Source organism: Castor canadensis, chromosome 15 (genome assembly GCF_047511655.1).
Source record: "Castor canadensis chromosome 15, mCasCan1.hap1v2, whole genome shotgun sequence".
In the NCBI taxonomy this organism is placed as follows: domain Eukaryota; kingdom Metazoa; phylum Chordata; class Mammalia; order Rodentia; family Castoridae; genus Castor; species Castor canadensis.
Genome location: NC_133400.1, coordinates 95,621,360 through 95,645,321, shown reverse-complemented (window position 1 = coordinate 95,645,321; position 23,962 = coordinate 95,621,360). Strand labels below are relative to the sequence as shown.

The following is a 23,962-nucleotide window of genomic DNA, read 5'->3' as shown; positions in this document are numbered from 1 at the left end:
TCTTCTTATTTTGCATTTTGTGATATTCTAAAAGCAGATATGTCACATACTTCTTATCTCTGTGGGAAATTTATAAATTCAACACCCAGAAAAAAATGCTAAGAGGCTCTTCAATGTTTTGAGGAAGTTATAATTATTTTCTGCACTTTACTGATATTTCCTGAGCTGTTACTAGGACAAGAATTGATACCAGACAGTTGAGGTGCTAGGTTATTGCCTCTCTTCTTTCTAGAGTCCATCTGGGAGGAATAAAGAGAAAAGAGAAGATTGAAGTTTTAGCATTATTTCTTTGGATTTTGCCATCATCAAAAACATAGGTGTTTGGGGCAAAGCTGGCTTTGAAAACATGGCCTTTGAGAAATCTGAGCTCCCACTAACTTCTGAAGCCCGCAGTTTCCCTGGCTCATGGAGAATCTGGGAGCACACCCTCTTCTCTGAACAGTGGGAAGGTGACATTGGTTCTACCTCACACACTCGGATCACAAGCAGACCTGAGTCAGATTGAGGTGGCCCTCCTCGCCCCACCTCCCACTCCCATCCCATGTGGCTCCTAGTGGCTTCCTGCAGATCCATGGCACTTTCCATAGAGAGGCAGTGTCATGTTGCCCATATCCATGGCAGAAATAAACTCAGCCCTCCATCAGGCAAGGCCAAAGCCCCAGAAAGGCCAGTGTCTTACCAGTCAGCTCCCAATAGTCCCTGTCCTTTTGATGAAGCATATGGTAGAAAAAGGGATGCAAGGCTGAACAAAGGTCTCTCCCCCTTCGCCACCCATACACCAGAAAGGTTGTTCTTGTCATGCAGAAATTCATTTCACTCACAAGCTGAGGATGGAACACGAGGAAACAGTGTTGCCTGTGAAGGCTGAGCAGAATTTTAAGCCAACTATGCAGTTTAAGACAGCACACTTGGCAAAACTGTTTAAATTACCAGCAGACACTTAACAGTCTTTATTTTATTTTTCTGTGTATCTCTCTGTCTTGCTGTCCTGTGCTCCTTCCTCTCTCAATTTCTCTTAATCCTCAACAGCTACAAATTGAGTTTTGCAGGACTTAATGCAAGAAAGATAGTCACCATTATAAAAATGTGCTCTAGTCAAGAGAAACATTTTTTGAGACTCTGAGGTAAACAAAGTTTGTCATTTGCTAAGCAATAAAAGAAGCTTCATGTTTACTTGAATGATAAGATCTTATTTAACCCATTGAGTTTTTTCACTCGTGGTATTTATATTATCAGACCAGAAAACAAGTTTATGACTTCAGTGTCTTATAAAGTTTTTAGATATCCAATCAGACCAATAGATGAGCTATACATCTCTACTCTCTTAATTCAAAGCAGATAACATATTTTAATTCCCATAGTTGCATAAAAACCATTGAATTCATTATGTCATTTTCAAATTTTAAACAAACTTGATTTAAGTATGTATGCAGATTATTTTGTTTGCTAGTCAGAATACCATCCTCTGTAACAGTTACCTGTAGGGACAGGATTTATGAAACTATCATTTAGAATATTGATCTGCCTTCACACAGTCCACTGTGCATTTCAGATGAGGTGATGCATTCTCCTCCATGTGGAGATATTATTATTTTGTGAGCAAGGATTCCCGAAGTACCTAGCATGGTGTACAAGGGGTCACTGATTTAAGTGAATGTTCGTTAATTCGTTGTATAGGTAATAATCAAGCCCCCAGTAGCTTTCCATTGTCCTTGTCATTTTAAATTTCCAGAGATTATCTTATGGTTATTTAGTATAGAATTATCTGACTCCTGTGAATGAAATGCAATTTGAAAAGCAAAAAGAAAAGAAAGAATAAGGAGGCCCATGGAAAAATATGTTTTAGCTAATTTATACCCAGTGTTCTCCCCTGTGACTATAGAACCAAAAATGGCACAGAACTGGGTGCTCAAAATTGGGAAAATGTTGTTAAGAATAGTTACAACTCAGGTTTTTGTGGAACGTTATCATTTGCCAAAAACCACACCAGCTTTTGTTGGACAGTGGGATGAATACAGACACCTGTTTGCAGTGTTTCTCAAACGCCCCTGCCACCTTTGTAGAAGAAGCTGATTTGTAATCTCATTTTAGACCTGCTAGTGTTACAAGAAAGCAAAACTGTTACCTTGGTTAGTGAAGCATCATTATAAATGAGACCTGCAAAAGTATTAATTCTCATGAATAAGCAATGGGCTAATGACAATAAGGAACCAGATGTAATACCTACTAAATCACTCAGCCAAGTGCGGATAGCTTCCCACCTGTGTAGACACCTTTTTGCCATAGATGACTTAAGGTGCTAATTGCAAGCACTGTTCATAAAAATAATTACATATTAGTGCATAGAAGTCACATAAAACAATCTCTTTCTGATTTTCTGTCTGAAGTACAATGCGAATAACATTAAAGGAGACCATTTACATTCAAATGCCAAAAAATGCCTTAGAGATAAATATAAAATAATAGAAGAACTCCTGTTATTCAGAAAAACACACATCAGTAATTTGAAACATCTATTATTTTAGATTTCTCTCTGAGGCATAGTATAATGTTTGCATGTGCATGGTCTTTGATGGAAATCATGGATGAGTGGATCCACAAGACTCAAGGTCACCTTCAGAAATCATCTACTCTGTCTGCAGCCCTTCCTTTCATCATTCCCGGGAGGTCAAGATGGTGGCTTTGCCTGTGACTTTCTGACTCTGCCTTTGGACAATAGTACTGAATGTTTGTTGATGAAATGATTCAGTCCTTTCTCCTTATACCTTCCCTCAAATCATTCAGTGTCCTATTATAAACCACTAAAAATTATTAAATGCACCTTATATATCTGGGGGCATAAAGACAAAGGAGATATGAGTGCCGTCCTCAAGGACTTCATAGTCTGGCAGAAGGAGAGGCCACATAAGCAAAGGGGGCATTACTTCTCAAAGCAATAAAACAAAGATCATTTGGGACCCAAAACCAAGAATGGCCAGTTCTGTTAGAGACAGATAAATGGTTCCTAAGAGGATTGTGTTAACCATTTTTAAGATGAAACTTTATAATTTAAAAGTCTTTACAATTAAAAAAGTAAAGACCAGAAGTTTCTCCCAATATCTATTCTAACTTCTCCGACTTGCCTTTAATTTTACCCAGATTTTTCATGATGCTTTTTAAACTTGAAGTTCCTTAGTTTCTCCAGGGAAGACAGAAAGCAAGTGACTGGTATCCCTTATTTAGCAATCTGAATTTTTGGCAGGCTGAATCGCTGGAACAAAACCAAAAAGATTAAATATAACGGGAATAAACATAAAATCCTATATTTAAATTTAAAATGTTATCATATAGATAAAAGGCAAGAGAAGCACTGATTTATATTGAAAAATATAAAGGTTTAAGGCTTTTAGTTGGCTATAATTTCAAATATAAGCCTGTTTTAGGATGGGGCTGCTAAAAATTCTTCTTTACCCAGTAAGTACTGTGCTCATTATGCTAGGCACAGCTTGGTTCTGTGTCACATTGAAAATGAAGAAGACTTTAAATACATATGCATGGACTAGAATGGGTCCCTTTCTTGAAGGTCACCAGGTTCATCCAGCTACTGAACATCTGGTTCTAGTTTAAATATGAAATGTCCTTTCAAAAGTCTCATGTTAAAGGTTTGGTTACCAGCTGATGGCCTTTTGGGAAGTAGTTGGACTATGAAGGCTCTATCCTCATCAGTGGATTAAGCCACTGGTGGATTCATAATTTGGTAGCATTATTGGGGATTGTAAAAAAGGAGGAAATAGGACCGTACTGAAGAAAGTGAGTCACTGGAACCTTATTCTGGAAGAGTATATCTTATCCCTGGCCACTTCACTCTCTGCCTCTGCTTTTTTCCTGATACAAGGTGAGCAGCTTTCCTCTGCCATACTCTTCCACCATGATGTTTTTGCCTTGCCATAGACATAAAGGCAATGGAGCCAGCTGACCACGGATGGGACTTCTAAAGTCACAAGCCAAAAGAAACCTTTCTTCCTTTAAGTTGATTTGCTTAGGTAACAGTAAACTACAGAGCATCTTTCCCAGCTTTTCACCAGCATAGAGTTGATAAGAATTCCCTTTCTTTAACAGGTAATGGGCTTTCTTCCCTAGGATGAGCTGCTCTACTTTGTAACATGCATTTCTATAACTAGGCATGCCTGGGCTAGCATCCACCCAGATGGAAAACCCTAGTTTTCCTTAACATCTCCTTCTAGTTTGTCTCTGATTTTCTGACCTTTCCTTTCATAAAACGCAGACTTCCATTCTTCACTTGTCTTACCTAGGGCTATCATCATCCTGTGTTTGGTCCCCTTTACTCAGCTTTCAGCGTAGGTGAAAGAATTTGGTCACACCATCTTAATAGGCTCAAACAATGACTAAAATGGACTACTTAGGAAATGTGACTGTTTCCATTTTTTAAATTCTTTAAAAAATATTTTTACTAGCATACGCTAATAATATAAGGGGGTTTCATTGTGATACTTCCATAGATGCAAACAGTGTACTTTAAACAAGCTCAGCTGCTCTAAGCTAAGACTATTGCAAAGTTCACCTGCATGTGATCTGTTCTTGGAACAAAAAGAAAAAGAAACCAGGAGATTACTCTGAAGTAACATTCTGAACTGGAGTTTTCATAACCACTTACGTAAATGCATGGGCTGTCAGCTGAATGTTCAAAATAATTGAGTCCCTAACAGGCGTGTTAATGGGCCCTGTGTCTTGAAAAGCACTAAAGTATCACAGCTTGAAGTCTTAAGAATCTGAAATCTGCTATGAATTTTACGTCTTGAAAGATGACAGTACTTTGTCTATTTTTATAAAGAAGAGTAGTGCCATTCCATTTCCTCAAGAGAGAAGACAGAGTGGTGTGGGAGACAGTTGCCCAAGCTTAGGCCAAAAAGGCAAAGTTCAAAGGCCTTGACTGACAGGGGCTTTTGCTCTCTGTCACTCCTGAGATCTACTCCCTTCTCTGGAGCTCTGAGCTGGCAGAACAAATGGCCTATGGTTCCAGAGTTCTAGTCTCTCACTTTCTCTCTACTGAAGCAGGTGGCTTTCCTAAGTGGAGCTTCTTCATTTGAATTAGGCTTTCTCATCATGTCTTTATTAAAAACAGGTAGAGTTCCCAGCATCAATATGTTTCCTGGACATTACAGTGGCATCACTGTATTTAAAAAGGAATTTCACTCCCAGAAAACTTTATTGCAATGAAGGGATTTTTCATTTGTTCTAGCTAGTCTAGATACTTTTGACCTTATCATTTTCTGAGTATAAAGTGGCCTACCATGATGGGACTTGAAACTAAAATCTTCTTCTTCACACATAATAACTCTGCTATTTTTTAACCTCATCAGAAGTTTTCAAGTTTGGTATTATTGTTGTTTTTCTTTTGTTTTGTTTTGTTTTTATTGATTTTCAACCTAATTCCTGGGGTCCTGATTTCTCCTGCTTTTTCACAATGTGTTTTGATGTTGGACCAAAATAATCAGATTTACTTGATTTATTTCTTACTTTAGACAATTCCTTAAAAACTAAAATAAAACCTCAAATATCTTATTTCATCTGCCTAAAATCAATTCTGTGATCAGTTTACTAGAGTGTTATAATTCAATGTTGAGCTCGCAGCATTGTGAAAACTTTATTAACTATATTGAAAACTACAGTAACAATTCTAATTTCAGCAGCAGACCCCAACTTTTCCTTTTTTTGTTTTCAAAAACAAACATCTGTATTTTGTTTTATTTTCTCTTCTTCCTACAGATTTCGCTAAAACCGTGCACTTACAGACTAACTCATAATCAGAAGATAGCAGTTCTCCACTTGTCTCCCACTCATAGCTTCATCCTGGAGAACATGAACACTTCCTGATGATGTTCAAATCTTTCCAAAAGCAATGGCTGGTAGAAATGAGTTAAAAGACGAACCATGATGAATGTTAGAAGCACGACACGTACCATGATGTAGTAATGTAAAGACACAGTGTCATGTTCCCAGAGACCCTACACCCTCTGATTCAGCTCTTCCTTCTGCCTGAGGAGAGGAGAATTCATTTAATGAACCTGGTACAGTACCTCAGTTAATTACAAGCTTGTTCAGAAGCAATCCTTAGCAACCATAACCCTGACACAAAATCAGTTGGCATTAAGTTGTAAAGAGATCTTCAGAATTGTAATTAACACTGATGTTCCAATCTACTGATAAGCAAGTTCTTCATTTACTGCTCCATGGAACGACCACTTTAATTGTGCTCTTAGGCATTTTCCAAATCATTAACATCTTTTCCCTGCTTTTAAGCTGCATTAATGATTATCATTAGACATGCAATGCATCAAAAATCCTAGGAACAGGTACAAAGAGATAACCTTTTTCTCCCTTTTTATGTCAAAATTATTTTGCTAGCATATATTATTTCTATATTCTGCATTATAACACAATAGAGCATAACTGGCTTTAATATTTGGAAATCAAAAGTGATGTGCTTTTTTAAATGACTCCTTTGAGTCACCAACAAGAAAAAAATGGCATTCCTGAAGTTTTGGGATATTTGTTGACTTTTGTGGCAGCAACAAAGCTTTTCCCCAAATGGTTGAATTTTCTATATGTAATACATATCTGGAAATGTGTTAGCAAAGAATCCGTTTTGCAAGATGTTTCTGTTTACAAGAGGCATTGCTGTATCCATATAAGGACTTCCCTATTGTAAACATAGCAGTGGCGTTACTGAGCCAGTATAGGCTAAAACCTGTGAATTTATTATTAGGGAATCAATTTGTCATTGGTAGAAAGGTTCATTTAAGTTCAAAGTCTGCTGTAAGACCTATCTTCACCCTTTCAAACTGTTGAGGTATTTTAAGAAAATACAATTCTAGGTGCATTTGGGGCCATTCCACAGTTTGATCAGATTTTCACCGTTTCATTTTTGATAGCTAGAATTCCAGGGCTATGCAGAACGCTACTGGGCTGTGTGATTAAAAGGAAGTTTTTTATGAAAGGAAACAGTCTTGTCTTCAGTAACTGAGAAAGAATAAGTCTTCAAAATATTTCCATGACTTTAGTTAGGACTGGGGGTTGAACTTGATTCCTTGCACTTACTAGATAAGTGCTCTCCCACTGAAGCCACTCCACCAGCCCTTTGTGCATTGGTTATTTTTGAGATCAGGTCTCACTTTATTCTCTGGCCAGCCTGCTTCTTGATCCTCTTGTATATGCTTGCCCACATAGCTAGGATAAGAGATGTGTGCCACTGCACCCAGCCATTGGTTAAGATGATGATCTAGCTAACTTTCTGCCCAGACTGGCCTCAAATTCTGATCCTCCCAGTCTCTACCTCCCAAGTAGCTAGCATCACAGGTTTGAACCACCACCCCCTGCTAGATCTCTTGTTTTTAAATCAGTTACCTACATTTTCTGTTGGTAAGGCACAAAGTCACTGGCATGATTAAGTATTTGGAAACTATATCTTTCCACAATGTTTGGACTTTCCTTTGTGTTCGAGCAGAATATTTTCTAAGTTCACTTTGAGTAACCATGTTCCCCAATCCTGTGAGCATCCTGAGAAATCTTAAAGCTATTTTCAGTATTTATTCATTGAGGTGGAAGATATTTGAAACATTGTTCAGACAAATAAATCAAACTTACTTTAACCCTTTACCCTAAAATGGCAGAATTGGCTCCAGTGTTTTAAAAATAGAACTGTGTGCCAGGAGAAATATATTCTGATTTACACATACATATCAAAATTTATTTCTATTTTTCTATTTTGTTCCTTATTTCTTTATTTTACCAATAATCCCACAATTTTGAATGCTAAGTTATATCAGTCATTTTCACTACATTTTTATTTTGAGAAAAAAATTCAACCTATAGTGTGTTATGACTAAGTATTAGTTCATATTTCTTATTTTTAATTAGAGCAGCAAATATCTTCTTTAAAAAGTGAATTTGACATTTAAAGTTTAAGCAATTTGATACCAACTGATCCATCCATCTTTCTGTTTTCACTAGAACACCTGAAGTCTCAGAGAAATAAATCAATGTTAAGATAACCCCTCTAAGACCACCTCCCTTCTCATTCTTTAAATCTAGTAATTTTCCATCTCTGACTCTTTATGTGAAAATCATTTGCAGCTCCTGGGATATTTCAGCTGTTGACACTTCAGAAACCTCCAGCTCTGTGTAGGTGTTTTGAAGTAAATTTGAAACATGGAGGTGGAAGAAAAGCCATATGTCCCTAAAAGTTTTGTTTAATTTTTTTTAAAGTGAAAGGAGAGATGCAAGTACAGAGGAGAGACAGTGAGCAGCTCACACAATGGGGAGTCACTCAGAGGACCCAACAAAGCCTCCATTAAAAAAAATTCCTAACAGAAATAGTAAACTTTATTGCAAATATGACCCATTTTAAAAATAACTATATTAACTATGCTTTTTTTATGAATCAAAAATGCATCATCAAAGATAAGTGTATCACCTGATGCATTTGAACATTAATAACTAACTAGTTGGTTTTAATGAGAGAGTGGGCTTGGTTTTACAGCTCTCGTGCCTTGTGTCAGCAACATGAAGTGAAATGTTCTGGAATGAGCAGCTGGTTCCACCGATGTAGATGTAACCTCTGGAAACCAGATGATTTTTAAGTGCTAATATTTAGTGGATAAGGAAGCAGAGAAATATATTTTTCTGAGAGTGCCTGCACATATTTACAAATACTGTCTATACTTGCAAGTGGTGCACAAGGGTTGTAATTTTTCAAGAAGATTCAGGGCACTAAGAAAAAAAAAGCTTTCATGTTTCTGTGTTGATCTATGGAAGAGGGGAGTGGGGAAAGAGGGAAATCTGAGAGCAAGAAACATTTCACAAAGAAAATAACTTTTTTGGATGGGCATGTTGGTACACACCTGCAATCCCTGCTACTCAGGAGGCAAAGATTGAGGTTGGAGGCCTGTCTGGGCAAAACATTATCGAGACCCCCATCTTATGAAACTGGGTTGGTGGTGCATGCCTGGAATCCTAGCTACTCAGGAGGCAGAGGTAGGAGGATCTTGGTCTAAGACTGGTGCCAGGCAAAAATGTGAGACACTATTTGAAAAATAACTAGGGCAGAAAAATCTAAAGGTGGCTCAAGTGGTAGAGCACCTGCCTAGCAACAAGGCCCTCAGTTGAAAGCCCAGCACCACTAAAAAATTTGTGATGTATCAAAATAGTCCATAGTTACATCAGAAGAGTTAAAATAAAAAGTAAATAAGCACAATTTAGCAAATGAGTATTTATTATTTACTTAATAACAATTATGGAATCATAAATTAACAATTAAATAAATAAACTAAAGAAGTTAATGGAGTGAGAACTTTTGTAATACACTTGGGGAATCTGTCTTTTCTAACATCCTACTGCGTCACTACCTTCATCATCAAAATCCACATTTCCCCTGAGCTGAGCAGTGGAGGTGTGAGAAGAGAGAGAACGTGTTCTCTGCACTCTAGTACTCCAGCCTTTTGGATTTTCTGTGTTATGGGGGGAATGCATTAATTTATTAGGATTTGCAATGGCTGTATCAAGAGCTGTCTATTTCTGAATGCTAAGATGCTACATAAGGGCATACCCACCCATAGCAAACCTAAAGATGCTAAGAGACCTTGGCCAGACCTGAAGCAAAGCCACAGTAAAAGCTGATGCCTCTCAAATTTATGACCCAGCAGATTTATACCCCAGTTCATTTGCTCTTTAGTTTTTGTTTCGTTTTGATTTTTGGTGGCACTGGGGTTTGAACTCAGGACCTCATGCTTGGTAAACTGTAAGATGCTCTTACCACTGAGCCACTCTGCCAGCACTAGTTTGTTTTTCAGACAGGGTCTCATGCTGACTTCACCCTGGCTGACCTCAGACTGTGACCCTCCTACCTCTGCCTCCCTAGTAGATGGGGTGGTAGACGTGCATCACCACACTTGGTCAGTCTAGTAGATTTTTTTTAAGTAAAATGACTGTAGTAGATATATAGATACAGATGGATGGATGGATGGATTGATTGGATTGATGGATAGATGGATAGATGGATGGATGGATCGATCGATTGATCAATCAATTGATGGATGGATGGATCGATCGATGGATCGATGGATCATTGGATCAATGGATCAATGGATGGACACATAGATACATACATAGGCACATAAAGTTAGACATAAGTAGACACAGACAGATACGTCGACATAGTGTCTTATTTGACAGCATCTCTCTTCTGCAAACACCTTACTTTGTTGATGAGATTTTGCTATTTTGTGTCTTTTGGGCTCAACAAAAAAAAAAAAGAGAGAAATAAGGATTTGCCCTTCTTTCTCCAGAAAAAAATAAAAAACACCTCCGAGTTGAGGGGGAGGGGGTCTCTGAGAACCAGGGTCCTATTCCACAAACAATTCAGTGGCAGTTCCTGAGAAAACAAACCATCAAACAAAATTCTAGGGAAGCTCAAAATAAACTCCCATTCTTGGTTGTAAAATTAAAATACATAAACAGAGCACACAGCGCAGCACAGAGCCAGTGCCTGGGTGCACGCCAGTGTGGACAGCTGGCAGTGACCACTAGGGAAGGTGAGAAGATCCCCGTGCTTTGGTTCTGTGTGAACCCAGGACCTTGGGAAAGCTTTGATCGTTACTGCTTTTATTGTTACTGCTGTGTCATTGCTATGGTCGACATTTCTCTGTCGGCCCCAGCAGACGCTGGAAGTCGGACAGGAGTTCAATTGAGAAAAAACAAGAAGTGCGTTTTTCCTTGGCTCCCTGGCATCTTGAATGTGCTGAAGATGAATTCATAGTCATTACATTTATGTTCTTGTAAAATTGCTCTAATGACAGGCTTGTGGGTGAGGGCTCAGGAGACTCTGATTCTAAGCCCAAGCTTCCAACTTTCATATACGACAGGCCATAAATGCCTATGCAACTGTATTTTGATTGGAGCAATGCTAAACTGACTTCACTTTATCCAAGCCCCAAATTTTCAGGTGTTGTTGCTTGATTAAAGGTTCCAAAGAAGGATAACACCCAGACATGTTTCAAAAGTGGAGTCCCAGACAACTCAGAGCAGGAACTGTGCCCCACGTTGTTTAGAGAAGCAGCAGCGACGGTTCCAAGTGTTTACACTTTAACTTGGCTCCTAAATTTAGTGTGTCCAAATTGCTCCGAAATAGCAGTTTTCAGGCTGGAGAGCTGCAGTACAGTGGCAGAGCGCTTGTCTAGCATGTGTGCGGCACTGGGTTCAATTCCAGCACTGAAAAAAAACAACAAAAAACTTTTCTCCCTTGTACACCAAAGTACTCCTGTCAATTTCCTTTTCTCCTCCTCCTCATCCTCCTCCTTCCCTCTGTCTTCCTGTCTCTCTCTGTCTCTCTTTCTCTCTCTCTCTCTCTCTCCTTTTTCCAACTTTGAGAGAGCATGCTGTGCCATGAGATCAGCAGAGGTGACACTGTGGACCTGTGTCCTCTCCCACTCCCACCTCAACCCCATGCTGCTATGAAGTTCACACATGGTCACCCAGCATGAGCAGCCTGTGCTCCCACTTAGCCACCTGCAGACTTATGTATGTCACTCCTGCCTGGCCTGGCCCTTCCATGGTATCTTCAAGCTGCTCCCTCCTGCCGTGACATCTCTATGGGCTCTGGTCTCTCTCCAAGTCCTGTCTACCCCCACATATGTTGCTCTGCTTCGTCTCTTCCCACTGAGCACGAACTTCTGACCAGGACTGAGCACCTGTGCTTTCTCTTTTTTTACCTCATATTTTCAGCTCTCCTCCTGCAACACACATTCTCCCTTCAGCACCCAATAAAAGTGCTTGTACTAAAGTCACCAATGACCCTTGCATCCCCAAGTCCATGGACACTTCTCCATCCTGCTGTTGCTTGATTATCTTCTACAGTGACACTGGACCACGCTCTCCTCAGCAGTTCCTACTACTCAGCACTCACTGTCAGTCTCTTTCACAGGCTCCTGGTGGCTTTGATACCTAAATATTAATGCTCCACAGAGTTACCTTCTAACTCTTTCTTTTTTGGTACTATATAGAAAGCATTCCCACTGTTCCCTTGATTTTAAAGCCTATCCTTAGCTGATAAGCCCCAAGGTCTTTTCTCGTACGCATCTGTCTCACAGAAGGAGTGCAAGACCCACGTCCAGTAGGCTACACTGCCAGCTCAGACATAACACGCACACACAGGAATTGACTTCCCCCAAGCCCACATTTTACTGTCTATTTCCTCTTATGAAAAGCAATGCCACTAGACTAGAACTCTCAAAATCATCTATAAATGCTCCTCTCTTCCCTCCTTCACATTTGATTCAGAACTGAGTCTTGTTTTGTTAACTTTCAAAAACTCTCCAGCATCTGCCCTTCCTCTCCAGCCTTACCTCCAGCCCACCCGTTCAGGCCATATCACCTGTACTGTGACAAAGTCCATAGCAACTTGGATGGTGAGTTACAGTGTCCACACCATCCCTTAGCTCCTCTGCCCTTCCCCACCCTTCCTAGCTCCCTGGGAGTCTGTCACCCACGTGTGGACTCCTCAGCTTAAGTGAGATCTCTGGGAGGCCCTGGAGAAGCAAGAGGGAGGTTGGACCCCCATCGTTCTGGCTTTGTCTGCAGAGGCCCTTCCCAACATCACTTCTTACCAGGTTCCAAGGACACTGCAGTCTCCTGTCCCTTTCCACTGCCATTTATACATTGCTTAATGCTAGGCACCTAGCTTTCACCTCTGTGAACTCCTAAACAAATGCTTCCTTCTTCAACCTTTCTCCAGTCATCCTTCTGAGAGCACCAGCCTGTGTCCTGCCAGCACCAGGACCTATGGATTGGTCTTTTCAATTCTGTCTTCAGCTCTGCGCTTCTCCCAGCCTCCCCCCACCACCCCTTGCCATGGTCTTGATGCAGAATGAATTTTGAATGTAAATCTGATGTTGCCCACTTACTGAAGCTCTGCCATGACTTCCTTCTCTCCTGAAATGAAGAGTCTGTGGCATTTGGTTTTCCTACACTATTTGTTGCCTCTCCAGGTTCCCCTTGCACTCTTTGCCCCTTTACAGGGTGGAACTGGTGCAGTCTAAGTGACTGTAAACCAAATCTGTAGGAAACACCTGTGCACTGGCTCTGGGGAAACCCAGGCACTGCCACAGTTAGGGTGACTTGCATGTGTCCCTTGCCCAGTGCATACCACTGTGTAAATCGATCAGGATTTTTTTTCACTCTATGTGACATAGCACAATATCTTGGAAAAGGGATGGAAATTAGAAAGATTTTTATACCAATTGGTGGCTTTTCTCCTCAGAAGTTATTAAATTGGAAAGAAGGCATGTTTGATTTTCCAGAAGGACAGGAAGGGTAAAATGATGGGTTGCTCAGAAAAGAGGGACTTTGTCACAACCTTTGAGTACATCTAAGGAACACTTCCTTCCTCCCGAACTCTACCCTCCATTCCCTTCCCTTTCCTTCCCTTCCCTCCCCTTCTCTTCCTTTTCCCTTTTTTTCTTTCTTTCCTTTCTTCCTTCTTTCTTATTTACTTTCTTCTTTTTGTAGTCTTTCATTCATTCCTTATTTCTTCCCATTCTCTGTTTCATTCAGCAAGAAACTCTGCACAGCTAAGTTCTAACAAGCTTCCTTACATTGTACTACAAGGAAATGGTTTTGAGATTCTTAACCTTACTGATTTAAATTATGTGGAATAGAGGAGTGGTTTCAAAGCCCAATGCCAGGAGCTGGAATCAGTGTTCTCATTTGCAAGGGCATCTGTAGGAACACATTGGATGGGATGGCATCATTTCCTAAATGATCCTCTCATCTCAGGAAAGTCACTTGTTGGCCACAGCAAGTGACTGCAAAGCTAGACCCTTCCTCCCAACAGGCTCTCCTCTTCTTCCTCCCCAGTCTTTTGTCTCCCAGTTAATTTGCTGAGGTCTGTGCTGTTTGGTGATGGATGGGAGGTTTTAGAGAGGCCTGGGATGTGAGTCCTGGGGATGTGGGTAATGTCAGTGCTAGGCTGTTTCCTGATCCATAAAACAAGCAAATAATTTTTGACCCAACTGATCCCCGGTGATAGAAATGGTTTTAAACCCTATTTTCTTATAGGAAATGTCAATAGTCATGAAAATCTGACTGATCTTATTGAGTAATAAAGTAGGAAAGGGATGGGAATGAGACTAGAGCTAGATAAAGGGAATGCGGTTTAGAGAAAAGTCTGCACCTATCCCAGGTTTATAGTCCCATGGCCAATTAGAGAAAAGAGAAAGGGCAGGCTCGTGCACACCAACTGTGTGACACTAGGCAAACTACTCAAGCTGTCTCAACCTCAGTGTTCTATTTTTACAATGGGGTGGGGGGTACCTTCCCACACATACTTACCGTGATGAGCTAATATGATAGGCAACATGTAGAATATCTAATATGGCACAAAGCACACATGCTCATAGAACGGACAAATGACAACCTCTGTTCTGCTGCTGTGCGACTCCCAGGTTACAGTTTAGACCTTTTTGTCTTTCCAGTGATTTCTGTTTTGCCACATGTGTGCAGACCCCATCGTCTCCCTTTGCTCCCCGCTGTAAGGCAGCCGTTTTCCACCTCCACATCAGTGGAGGCCTCATGGCCTCCTCTGATCCCCATTCTCACTTACTGCATGACCACGATGTCAGTAGATTGCTCTTATTTATTTAAGTTATGTTTTTGTGACTTTCAGATTATCGTGTTATAATAAAAATCCATTCTTCTAGTAACCAACCTGGACAACTTTGGGGCTTTGGTTGAGCAAAAGTGTCCATTTCAGATCATGGATTTTTGGTATAAATATATGTACATAGCTGGGAATGTGGAACTCTAAACTAACCTAGGATTTTCATTAGGGATGAACTTGAAAGGGGAAAATAGATACATTATCTACCCTGCAAAGTCCATCCTGAACGCAATGAAATAAATACAGTGAAAATGCCAGTAAAAGGCAGCATTTTAAACAATAAAGAGTAGGAGCTTAGACATATTTATTGAATTAAATTCAGTGTGTGAGCAATTATTTATGAAGCCTTTGCAATGACATCTTTCCTCAAACTTGAAGGTAGGCACTCCCACTTGAACCACACCCCCACGCCCTTTTTGTGACAGTTTTTTGGTTTTATGTTGTGTTTTGGTTTTGGCAGTACTGGGGTTTGAACTTAGGACTTCACACTTACTAGGCAGGTGCTCTAACACTTGAGCTACTCTGCCAACTTATGAAGCCTTTTGTAAATAGTGTCCTCATTAAATTCCCATAAAAACCCTCATTTTTAGAGTTTGCAATAATAGTATGAGGAACTTTCATCTGGCATTAAACAGTGAAAAATGGTGCTGCATACATTCTTATTGATTTCCTTTTAAATTTTATAAGTGTAGTCCAGAATTTTAAAATTTTAACTGTAAAAATATGTAACACAAAATTGACCACCTTAAGCATTTCTAAGTGCACTGTTCAGTAGCATTTAATAACATTGATATTATTGTCCAGTTAGTCTCCGAACTCGTTCATCTTGCAAAACTAGCACTCTGTGCCCATGAAACTCACTTCCCCAACCATATTTATTCTACTTTTCTCTTTTATCCTAAGAGTTTGATTCTTAGAATCAAGTAGTGAAATCTTACTGGCTTAGTTTTTCTTAGCCTATGTCCTCAAGATTCATCCATGTTGCAGGGTCCATCCCTCATCACAATATGATAGCATTATACATATATGTGATATATGTGAATATCTATTCATATATGTATATACCTATATATGTGCATATTCCTTATTTTTCACCTCAAGTTTTTGTAAGGAATCCTTACAAGTAAAGGCTACAACACAGACAAGTTAGCTTTTTGGAATACACAGATGAAGCAAGAATGGGTAATGAAGTGGTGATTTCAGGGATGTCTAAGTTTTTCTGAGCAGGTGCTATCACTAATACCATCAGGACCTCTTGGGCTTTCTGTTGCCTTGGCAATGCAGGCACCTGCTATTGATTGGCTGGGCACCCCCATGTTCTCACCTGGGAGATGCTGCTCAGTCTTTCTCAGTGTTTGGAAGGAAGTTTGCTCTAGAACTACATAAACACTTAAGTCAGGGCAGCAAGCCCTGGGTTTCACTGTTTTATAACAAAGGGTTTCTAGATTGTGTTTATTTGTTTGTTTGTTTGTTTTGCTTATTCATATCCAAATCTCTGCCTCACCAGAGAAAATACATTGAACAGCCCATGAAGATAGTCTTATGTCATTGATCCTTGCAGGAACTTCAAAGGTTCTGGTAAACTGAGTCATGAAGGTATAGTTCTTTATTTTATTATACACCCACATGACCAGCAGCTTATGGATATGTACATTTTACAAAGAAAAATAAAAGTTCTGCATTTGGTTCCATTTAGGGTAAGGATTAAAACCATAAATAATTCTCTGTAGCTCAGTCATTTGGCACTGGAGGAAGTAGTAGATTGTAGCCTAAACTGTACTTAATTTTTTTTTTGGTGATCTTAAGAAGATTCAGCCATACAATAGAGGACAAATGTGTAAGGGCTACAAAATACCCACTGATATGTTAGTTAAAAATGAACAGAACTCATAAAATGCAAAACACAGTTTTAAAAGTGAGTTCTTTGTATAAATCCTTTATCTTTGATTTAAACATCTTTTTCTCTGTTGTCAAATTTGGAATGTAGATATGGCATGTACGCATCTGTAGTATTTATTAACTTGCAAACTTAATAAAACTTTTAATGGATTAAAAACTCTGAGCTCACTTGGGAAAAGTGAGGCTGGACTTTCCTCTCACTGACAAAAGCAATCTAAAGAAACAATGTTTCCTAAATACACCTTGAGAGTACTGGTACATATTCCTTTATTTCATTCATCTCGCTTCATGCACCACACACGTGCTCATACTTCCTGGATCTAGATGAACACTTGAACCCACTTTCTCTCAGCTTAGTACTGAAATTATTAAGAAATGGAAGGATGCTCTGTAGTCTCTGCAGTATGTCTGACAGTGAATTTAATTTTCTGGGGTTTATGGCCAGAGCCATGTGACTCACCACGTCACCTCTCTTTGCCCTGTATCACGTGGGGACTCTCCTCTCAGGAAGTAACGGACTCTGCACGTCCAGAGTCTAGCATCGTCCTCTGTGGCTTACGAATGGTTCATAAGAAATAGGTCCCAACACCGATGTCATCTGATCCATTCCAACCTGAGAACTATTACGCTCTCATTGCCCCCTTGACTTGGGGGATTGTAGACAGTGAGGGTCAAGGTAAAATGGAGGGAAGTGGCATGGCAACTGATGTTTCTAAATTCCTGTAGTTTCTAGAATATGTTACACTATTTCTGGGCTATTTAATTTAAGAACAAGTTTCCTCCATTTCCTTTATTAATCACTGATTTTGGGGGTTCATTTGATTGAGGTTCTTTTATTTTTAATCAAAATGCCTTATTTAATGGCTATAAGCTTAATAGAAATTTTGAATTATTGTTTCTATGAAGTTAGGATGAATTGTATATATTAGGAAGCCATTTTAAAGATTGAACTACATTTTTTTTTCTTTTCTTGGCCAGGAAAACCCACACAATTACTCAAAATTCAATCATCCAATATCTTAAATATATGCATGTGTTGTACGGTCCAGATAATATAAATAAATCACTGTCAAGTTCAGAAGTCTTTGACAAGAAGACATTTGCATACCTTAGCTCCAGATGGATTTGAAATCCAACCAAACTATCAGCCTGTGGGAGTTTCAGGCTTCCTTGAGTAGAAGGAAACAAATAGCTCGTCCATCTAAGTGACTTTACGATTATAGGCTACATGTTTTGGCCCTTTTTGTGATAGTCATTCATACAATGCTATATGGGATTTAAGACCTTTCATTGGATCACTGACCAAAATGCCATGGGAGCCTTGGCCCAAAGGAGCGGCTCAAAAGGAATCCCACTTAAGATGAATGGAAGTTAGGTATCTTCCTACCCAAGCAAATATTTCTCAACCCCAAGAAGATGTACAATGAGAGAAGTCTATAACTGTTTAAGGCAATTAAGAGTGTAATATCAATATTTTTAAGGAGAGTTTGCACATATTTGGTCATTTGTATATACAATTTTAAGAAAATTTATCCTATTAGAATTAGTCTGATAATTCCAGTTCAAAAGGAATTAATCATCTCATTGGAATATTGAGCAGAATCTCACTAAATTCAGGTTCATATTTAAGATAACTTGAGACTTATGGCATTTATAAGGTTAATTTAATAGATGAATGAGAACTACTTGAGTGCCTAGTGAGGTCTTTCCATTCAAGCATTTATGAGGATAAAAAGGATTATATATCAAGTGCTCATAAACATCACTAAAGGTCACCCTCAGATCAGCTTCCCCAGTGTACACCTTGATCCCTGAGGGTCCTCCTGGTCCTTTCAGGCTTTCACATGATCAAAACTATTTCCAGAGCCATTATGACATGTGTTAATGCAACAGTCAGAACACAGAATCCAACAGCAAAGCTCTGCTGTGTCCTGTGAAGCCTGACTTGGGGGAGACCGACAAAAATGTAAATCCCGCCACTTTTCCACTACACTTTTGTTCGTTTGTTTTGGAAAACAGGTATTTTTAGTAAAAAGATATTATTTATGCTTAATTGTGTTTATATTGTTATGAGTTTATTATTTTAAGTGAATTAAATATTTTCTCAAATTTCTAGTTTTAGTTTCTAATACAGTAACTAACAATAGTTTTAATCTATATAAAGAAAAGCATTTAGTGGGCTCAGTAGTTTCCAAAAGTATAAGGAATCTTGAAACATGAAACCTTGAAACTATTTACTCTCTAAGTTGGTCACTAAAATTATCAGATCTATAAGATATGTAGGCTAAATAAATGATGCAAAGGAGCTATGGCTTCAATTTGCAATCTTAATAAGTTGAAAGTTTAACTTTCAAGTCCAAAGTAAACCTAAGCCTTGGCTGCAGTGCACTTCCCCGATCCTAGCAGGATTCCCATTCTCACTGAGGTGCTTGGCTTCCCTGTGGCTGCTGGGGTTTCATTTAGGTGGAAATGGGTGATTTTCAAAACTAAAGAATTTCCATGTATGAAGAGTAATAATACAAATTCATCCGTCATGGGAAACTCAACATGCTAACCCCATTTTTTTTCCTCTGGGGCAAATTATTTAATCACTGTAGGCCTTGTTCTTAGTAACATAAGCAGAATAGTACAGTGTATTCATGAGATCGTTGTGACAACTAGTCAGTACAGTTAAGATGCTTACATCATCATGCCCAGCTCATGGTAACTAAATGAAGGTGTTAAGTGGGGGTTTTAATGTTTAAAAAAAGTATTGTCAAATTCCCTTTAACAAGTACATGGACCTTTTGTTGTGACAACCACCATTTCTTAGTTTGAAAGCTGCCTATATTCCTTGCTTGTATGTCCCTACGGAATTTTTTTAAAAAGAATATAGAAGACTAAAATTAATGATAGGGTCTGTTTCTCCATTAATTTGGAATGTTGGCAAATAAAAAATCCTAGCTTGAGCTTTTTTTTTTTCTCCTCATGGGAAATTGATATAGCTTTGTACATTTAAATTGTTTATCTCCCTGGAATGCTATTAATATGGAAAACTAAAACTTTTGAGGCTTACTTTAAAGAACCCTTTCATTATATGTGTATATGTAGATTACAAATTAATTTTGGAATTTATTGCTTGACCTGAGAAATACCCCAAACCTAATACCTTAGATTTATATAAGTGTTTTTTCCAGTGCTAGTCAGCTATGATACTCTTAAAAGTCATCCTCCCTGCTTTATTATTTTATTAGTGGTTTTGTTGGTGCTGTTTGGAGGAATACATAGCAGAATACAGAAGGATATGGGTTCCACTCTTTCTGTCTTTTGAGGAAAGCAATGAAATGATTTAAAGGGAACTGAGAAGACATTGTGTCTTCAAAGCATATGTGGGCTGGAGGTGTAGCACAGTGGTAGAGTACATGCCTTGCGTGCAAGAGGTTTTGTGTTCGATCCTCAACCCCACCAAGAACCAAAAGCTGCTTTTGCATTTATTCCTCACAACAATAATAGAAGGAAAATATTATTTTCATTTTTCCAAATGAAGAGGCTAAAGCTCAGAGAAGTTTACATGTCTTTGTTCAAATGATGGAGCCTCCCAGGCATTTGGCTGGTGTTCTGTGTCTGGGAGAACTGCAGTGTCCCTGCAGACTAAGACGGTCACTAAACACATAATGATCCTGACATTCGCCAGAGCCTACATGTCCTGTGGAACCAGAGAAGGTGGAGAGAGGGGGAAACAAGGGAGAAACTCTCCAGTGAGATGGGGCCCAGAGCTGGAGCAAAGCAGGATGAAGCAGACAAGAGAAGGGAGGTTTTAACCCTGATTCTTTCAAAAACAGTAGCCTCCCCTTATCCTAGGTTTACTTTCTGCAGTTTCAGTTACTAGCAGTCAACCAGTCTGAAAATATTAAATGGAAAACTCCAGAAATAAGCAATTTATAAGTTTTAAATCACACACTATTGGAGTGCTTGCCTAGCAAACACAAGGCCTTGAGTTCAAACCAGACCCCCCCCAATCAATCCATCAGTAAGAGTAAATAAATAAATAAAATTCACACTGTTTTGAGGAGCATGAATCTCACACCATCCCCCTCCATCCCACTCGTGATGTGAATCACCCCTCTGTCTAGAATATTCATGCTACCTTGCTATGCTCTTCAGTCATAATAAGAGCCATCTTGATTAATCATCCACCCTGGCATGATTAAACACCACCACAGCCCGATGTTACATCAGACTTCATCTCACGTCATCACAAGAAGGAGAGCACGGTATGGCACTCTACATCTGCATAGCATTTATTACAGTAGATTGATACAAGTTCTGCTTTAGCATTATTGTTGCTGTTAATCTCTTGCTGTACCTACTAGATAAATTAAATCTTATCATGGGTATGCCTGTATAGAAGAAAAATGTGGTATACATAGGATTTGGTACTGTCTCTGCTTTCAGACATCCACTGGAGATTCTAGAACAAATCCCCTGAGGATAAGAGGTGACTAGTCTATAGTACTTCCTGTGTTGCTGCTGTTCTTAATCTTAAAACATGTTTTGTATTATATTCCGTGTTCTGCTTTCTGTTCTATGATTACTACATAAGTATGCATTATGTTGTTTGGGTTGAGAATTAAGGAACATGTTTGCTAGGCCACTCCCCATCTCTTCCTAGGAAGGTATTTTTTCACTGGAATAAGTAGCCAAGTGTTTTATTAATAAGCAAAGCTATGTTCCTACTCCATAAAGTTCTAAGTATCTTTATTTTTATAGGCTCCACCCTGTATCATAATAAGTAGAATAAATTGTACTCAGAGCCAATGTTAAATATTATTTTTGCCAGAGTAAAATTTTAAAGCTTATGTCACATTTTATTTTTAAAACCAAATTCCTTTCTCATTGTCTGAGATTTCTTAGCAAGCATCCTGGTGGATGTAGGCTGTATCCCAAGTGTTCTGCCATCTGAGTCCTTGTGCAACTTGCTGTTCTTTGCAAGGAGACTATTCCCCACGCGCTTACTGTCTAAATGGACTGTTGTGGGCTTTAAGAAACTGGAGTTTCTGAAAAGAGCTGTTCCAACAAAATTCTTGTTTGCAAGTGTATTTCTGCCTAGATATTTAGATTTTTTTCTGTATGTCCTAAAATAAGCAGCATGAATACTTTTACATGCAAGGAAGTGCTACAGCTACACTTGCCAAAACCACGAAACAATAAACCTGACCAGTTCTATGTTTTAGAACATTTTGTAACTTTGAGCACAACCTTGCAATAGCAGTAGAAAGACAATGGTACTGCTAGGTCAGCAGCACACAGGAACATTACAAGGTCAACCGTGTGAGTTCCATTGCTTAATTCCATGACAGGTTTCATTCAGCAGAACAAAGGTTTTAAATATAAAACTTAGGCATAATGTTTGCTCTAAGAAGAATTTTAACTTTACAAATAAATAGCACATTATTTATAGAAATTCAATCTGAGATAATTTTCTTGCAGAATTCCATTTTTTCTTTATTTTCTGTTTGCCTAAGTTACAGAATTCTGAAAAATAATACAAATTAAAATGTACAGTTGATTGTTTTCTCAGCTTTATTGGGGCATATTTGATATAATCTACACTGAAGTTTTGACATATGGATACACATGTGAAATCAACAAAAGCAAAGTAATGAGTATGCTCCTGACTTTGTAATGCATTGTGTTGTTTTTGTAATAATTTATAACCCCTGCCTGCTACCTGTTACCCTCACTCTCCATCACTAGACAGTCACTAATAGGTTTTCTATCAGTACGGGTCCATTTTCATTGTCTAGAATTCTGTATAAGTGGTATTTGAGTGGTGGTTCATTGTTTTGATCTGCCTTCTCTCAGTTAGCATAGTTATTTTGGGATTTCTTCATACTTTTGCATTACCAGTAGTCTACTCCTTTTTGATTCTGGGTGTACTATTCCATCATGCCTATATGCATTCACCTTGATGGACATTTGGCTTCTTTTCGGTGTTGGAATGCTGAAATAAGCCCACTGTAAACATCTACGTGCGTGTCTTTGTATAAAAATGCTGCCACCTCTCCTAAGTCACTCTCAATGAGCAGACGGGCTGTGTCAAATGGTAGGTGCATGTTTAACTCCAAAAAGCTGCCACACTGCTTTTCAAAATGATTGCGCCATTTTGCATTCCAGTAACTGATGTGAGTTCCTGTTTTGCATATCCTTGCTGGCATTATTATGGTCAGTATTTTCAGTCTTGGTCATCCTAGTGAGTATGTAGCAGTTCTTCTTTAATTTTTGCATCTTTAACAACTAATGATCTTGACCGTCTTTTCATATCTTATTCACCATCTGTATATTCTTTCTTTCTTGAGACAGGGTCTCACTGTATAGTTCAGGCTGTCCTCAAACTCATGGTCCTTCTGCTTCAGCCTCTTAAATACTGGGATGACCAGCAAGTATTGCCACCCCCTGCTTAATTCTTTAGTGAATATCACTTGAAATCTTTTGTCTGTGTTTTCTGTTGGGTTCTTGTCTTATTTAGTATAACAGTTCTTCACGTACATTTAGATAAAATATATGCTTGAAAAGTATAATAAGCTAAAATTTACATGTAATTTGTTATGGCTTAAATATTCACCTTTTTATTCATACATTCATCAAAGTCAACTTTATAATCTTTAAAACTGGTCTTAAATGAGTGATCCAGAATGTGAATCAATTCTGATATTCTTGTTTGTGCTTCAAGAACCATGGCACCGCTATTCATGCTTCTTAGTTTTAATACAGCCATCTCATATTCAGTTACAATTTCTTTTAAATCGGTATATTGAAGTCCATTTTTCATGGTTGTCAAGTTCTTTCTGATCCTCCTCCAAATCAGCCCTATATTTACGAAACACTGTTGCTTTATAGAGCTAGAACAGTGGTTAGAAGCGATTAGCACTTTTATTTCCCAGACACTCTTCTAAGCACTTCACATCGCTGAAACAAGTTGGTCTTCAGAACAGCTTGTGTTTTGTGATCCTTTTTAAAAATGGAAAGCTTGAAAACTGAGGCATGGAAGGGACAGACACTTGCCCAGGGCCTCATGGAAGTGACACAGCCAGGATTCCCAGCAGAGGTGTCTGACACCCTCTACCGATGCCTCTATAAATGCTCAGGGTTTTTTCTAAGAGAAAAAAAATGCTCTAAGTGGTCATTTTTCTTAGCAACAAACCACCAAAATGCAAAATGCCTTGATTCCCCCTCCAATGAACCTTTGTACAAATGAAATAAATGAATTTGAGCTCTAACTTTTTTCCCTCTTCTCAGCAGTGAAGTCATCAAAATGAGTTGTAATGGAATAAAAGGAAAAGTTAAGACTCTGGAAAAAAATCTATAAATTAT

At 38.8% G+C, this 23,962-nt stretch overlaps 1 protein-coding gene across 12 annotated transcripts in view; it reads left to right on the top strand.

The window, feature by feature from the left end:
* The window catches only part of Chrm3 (cholinergic receptor muscarinic 3), a 429,909-nt gene that overhangs the window by 158,989 nt on the left and 246,958 nt on the right, over window positions 1–23,962 (top strand). For 5 of the 12 annotated variants that reach the window (XM_074056790.1, XM_074056785.1, XM_074056789.1 and 2 more), the window contains exon 3: window positions 5,767–6,068. The exons of the other annotated variants lie outside the window; for them this stretch is intronic. The gene's annotated coding sequence lies outside the window, so the exon portion shown is untranslated. The remainder of the gene's footprint in view (window positions 1–5,766; window positions 6,069–23,962) is intronic. 12 annotated transcript variants of the gene reach the window in all.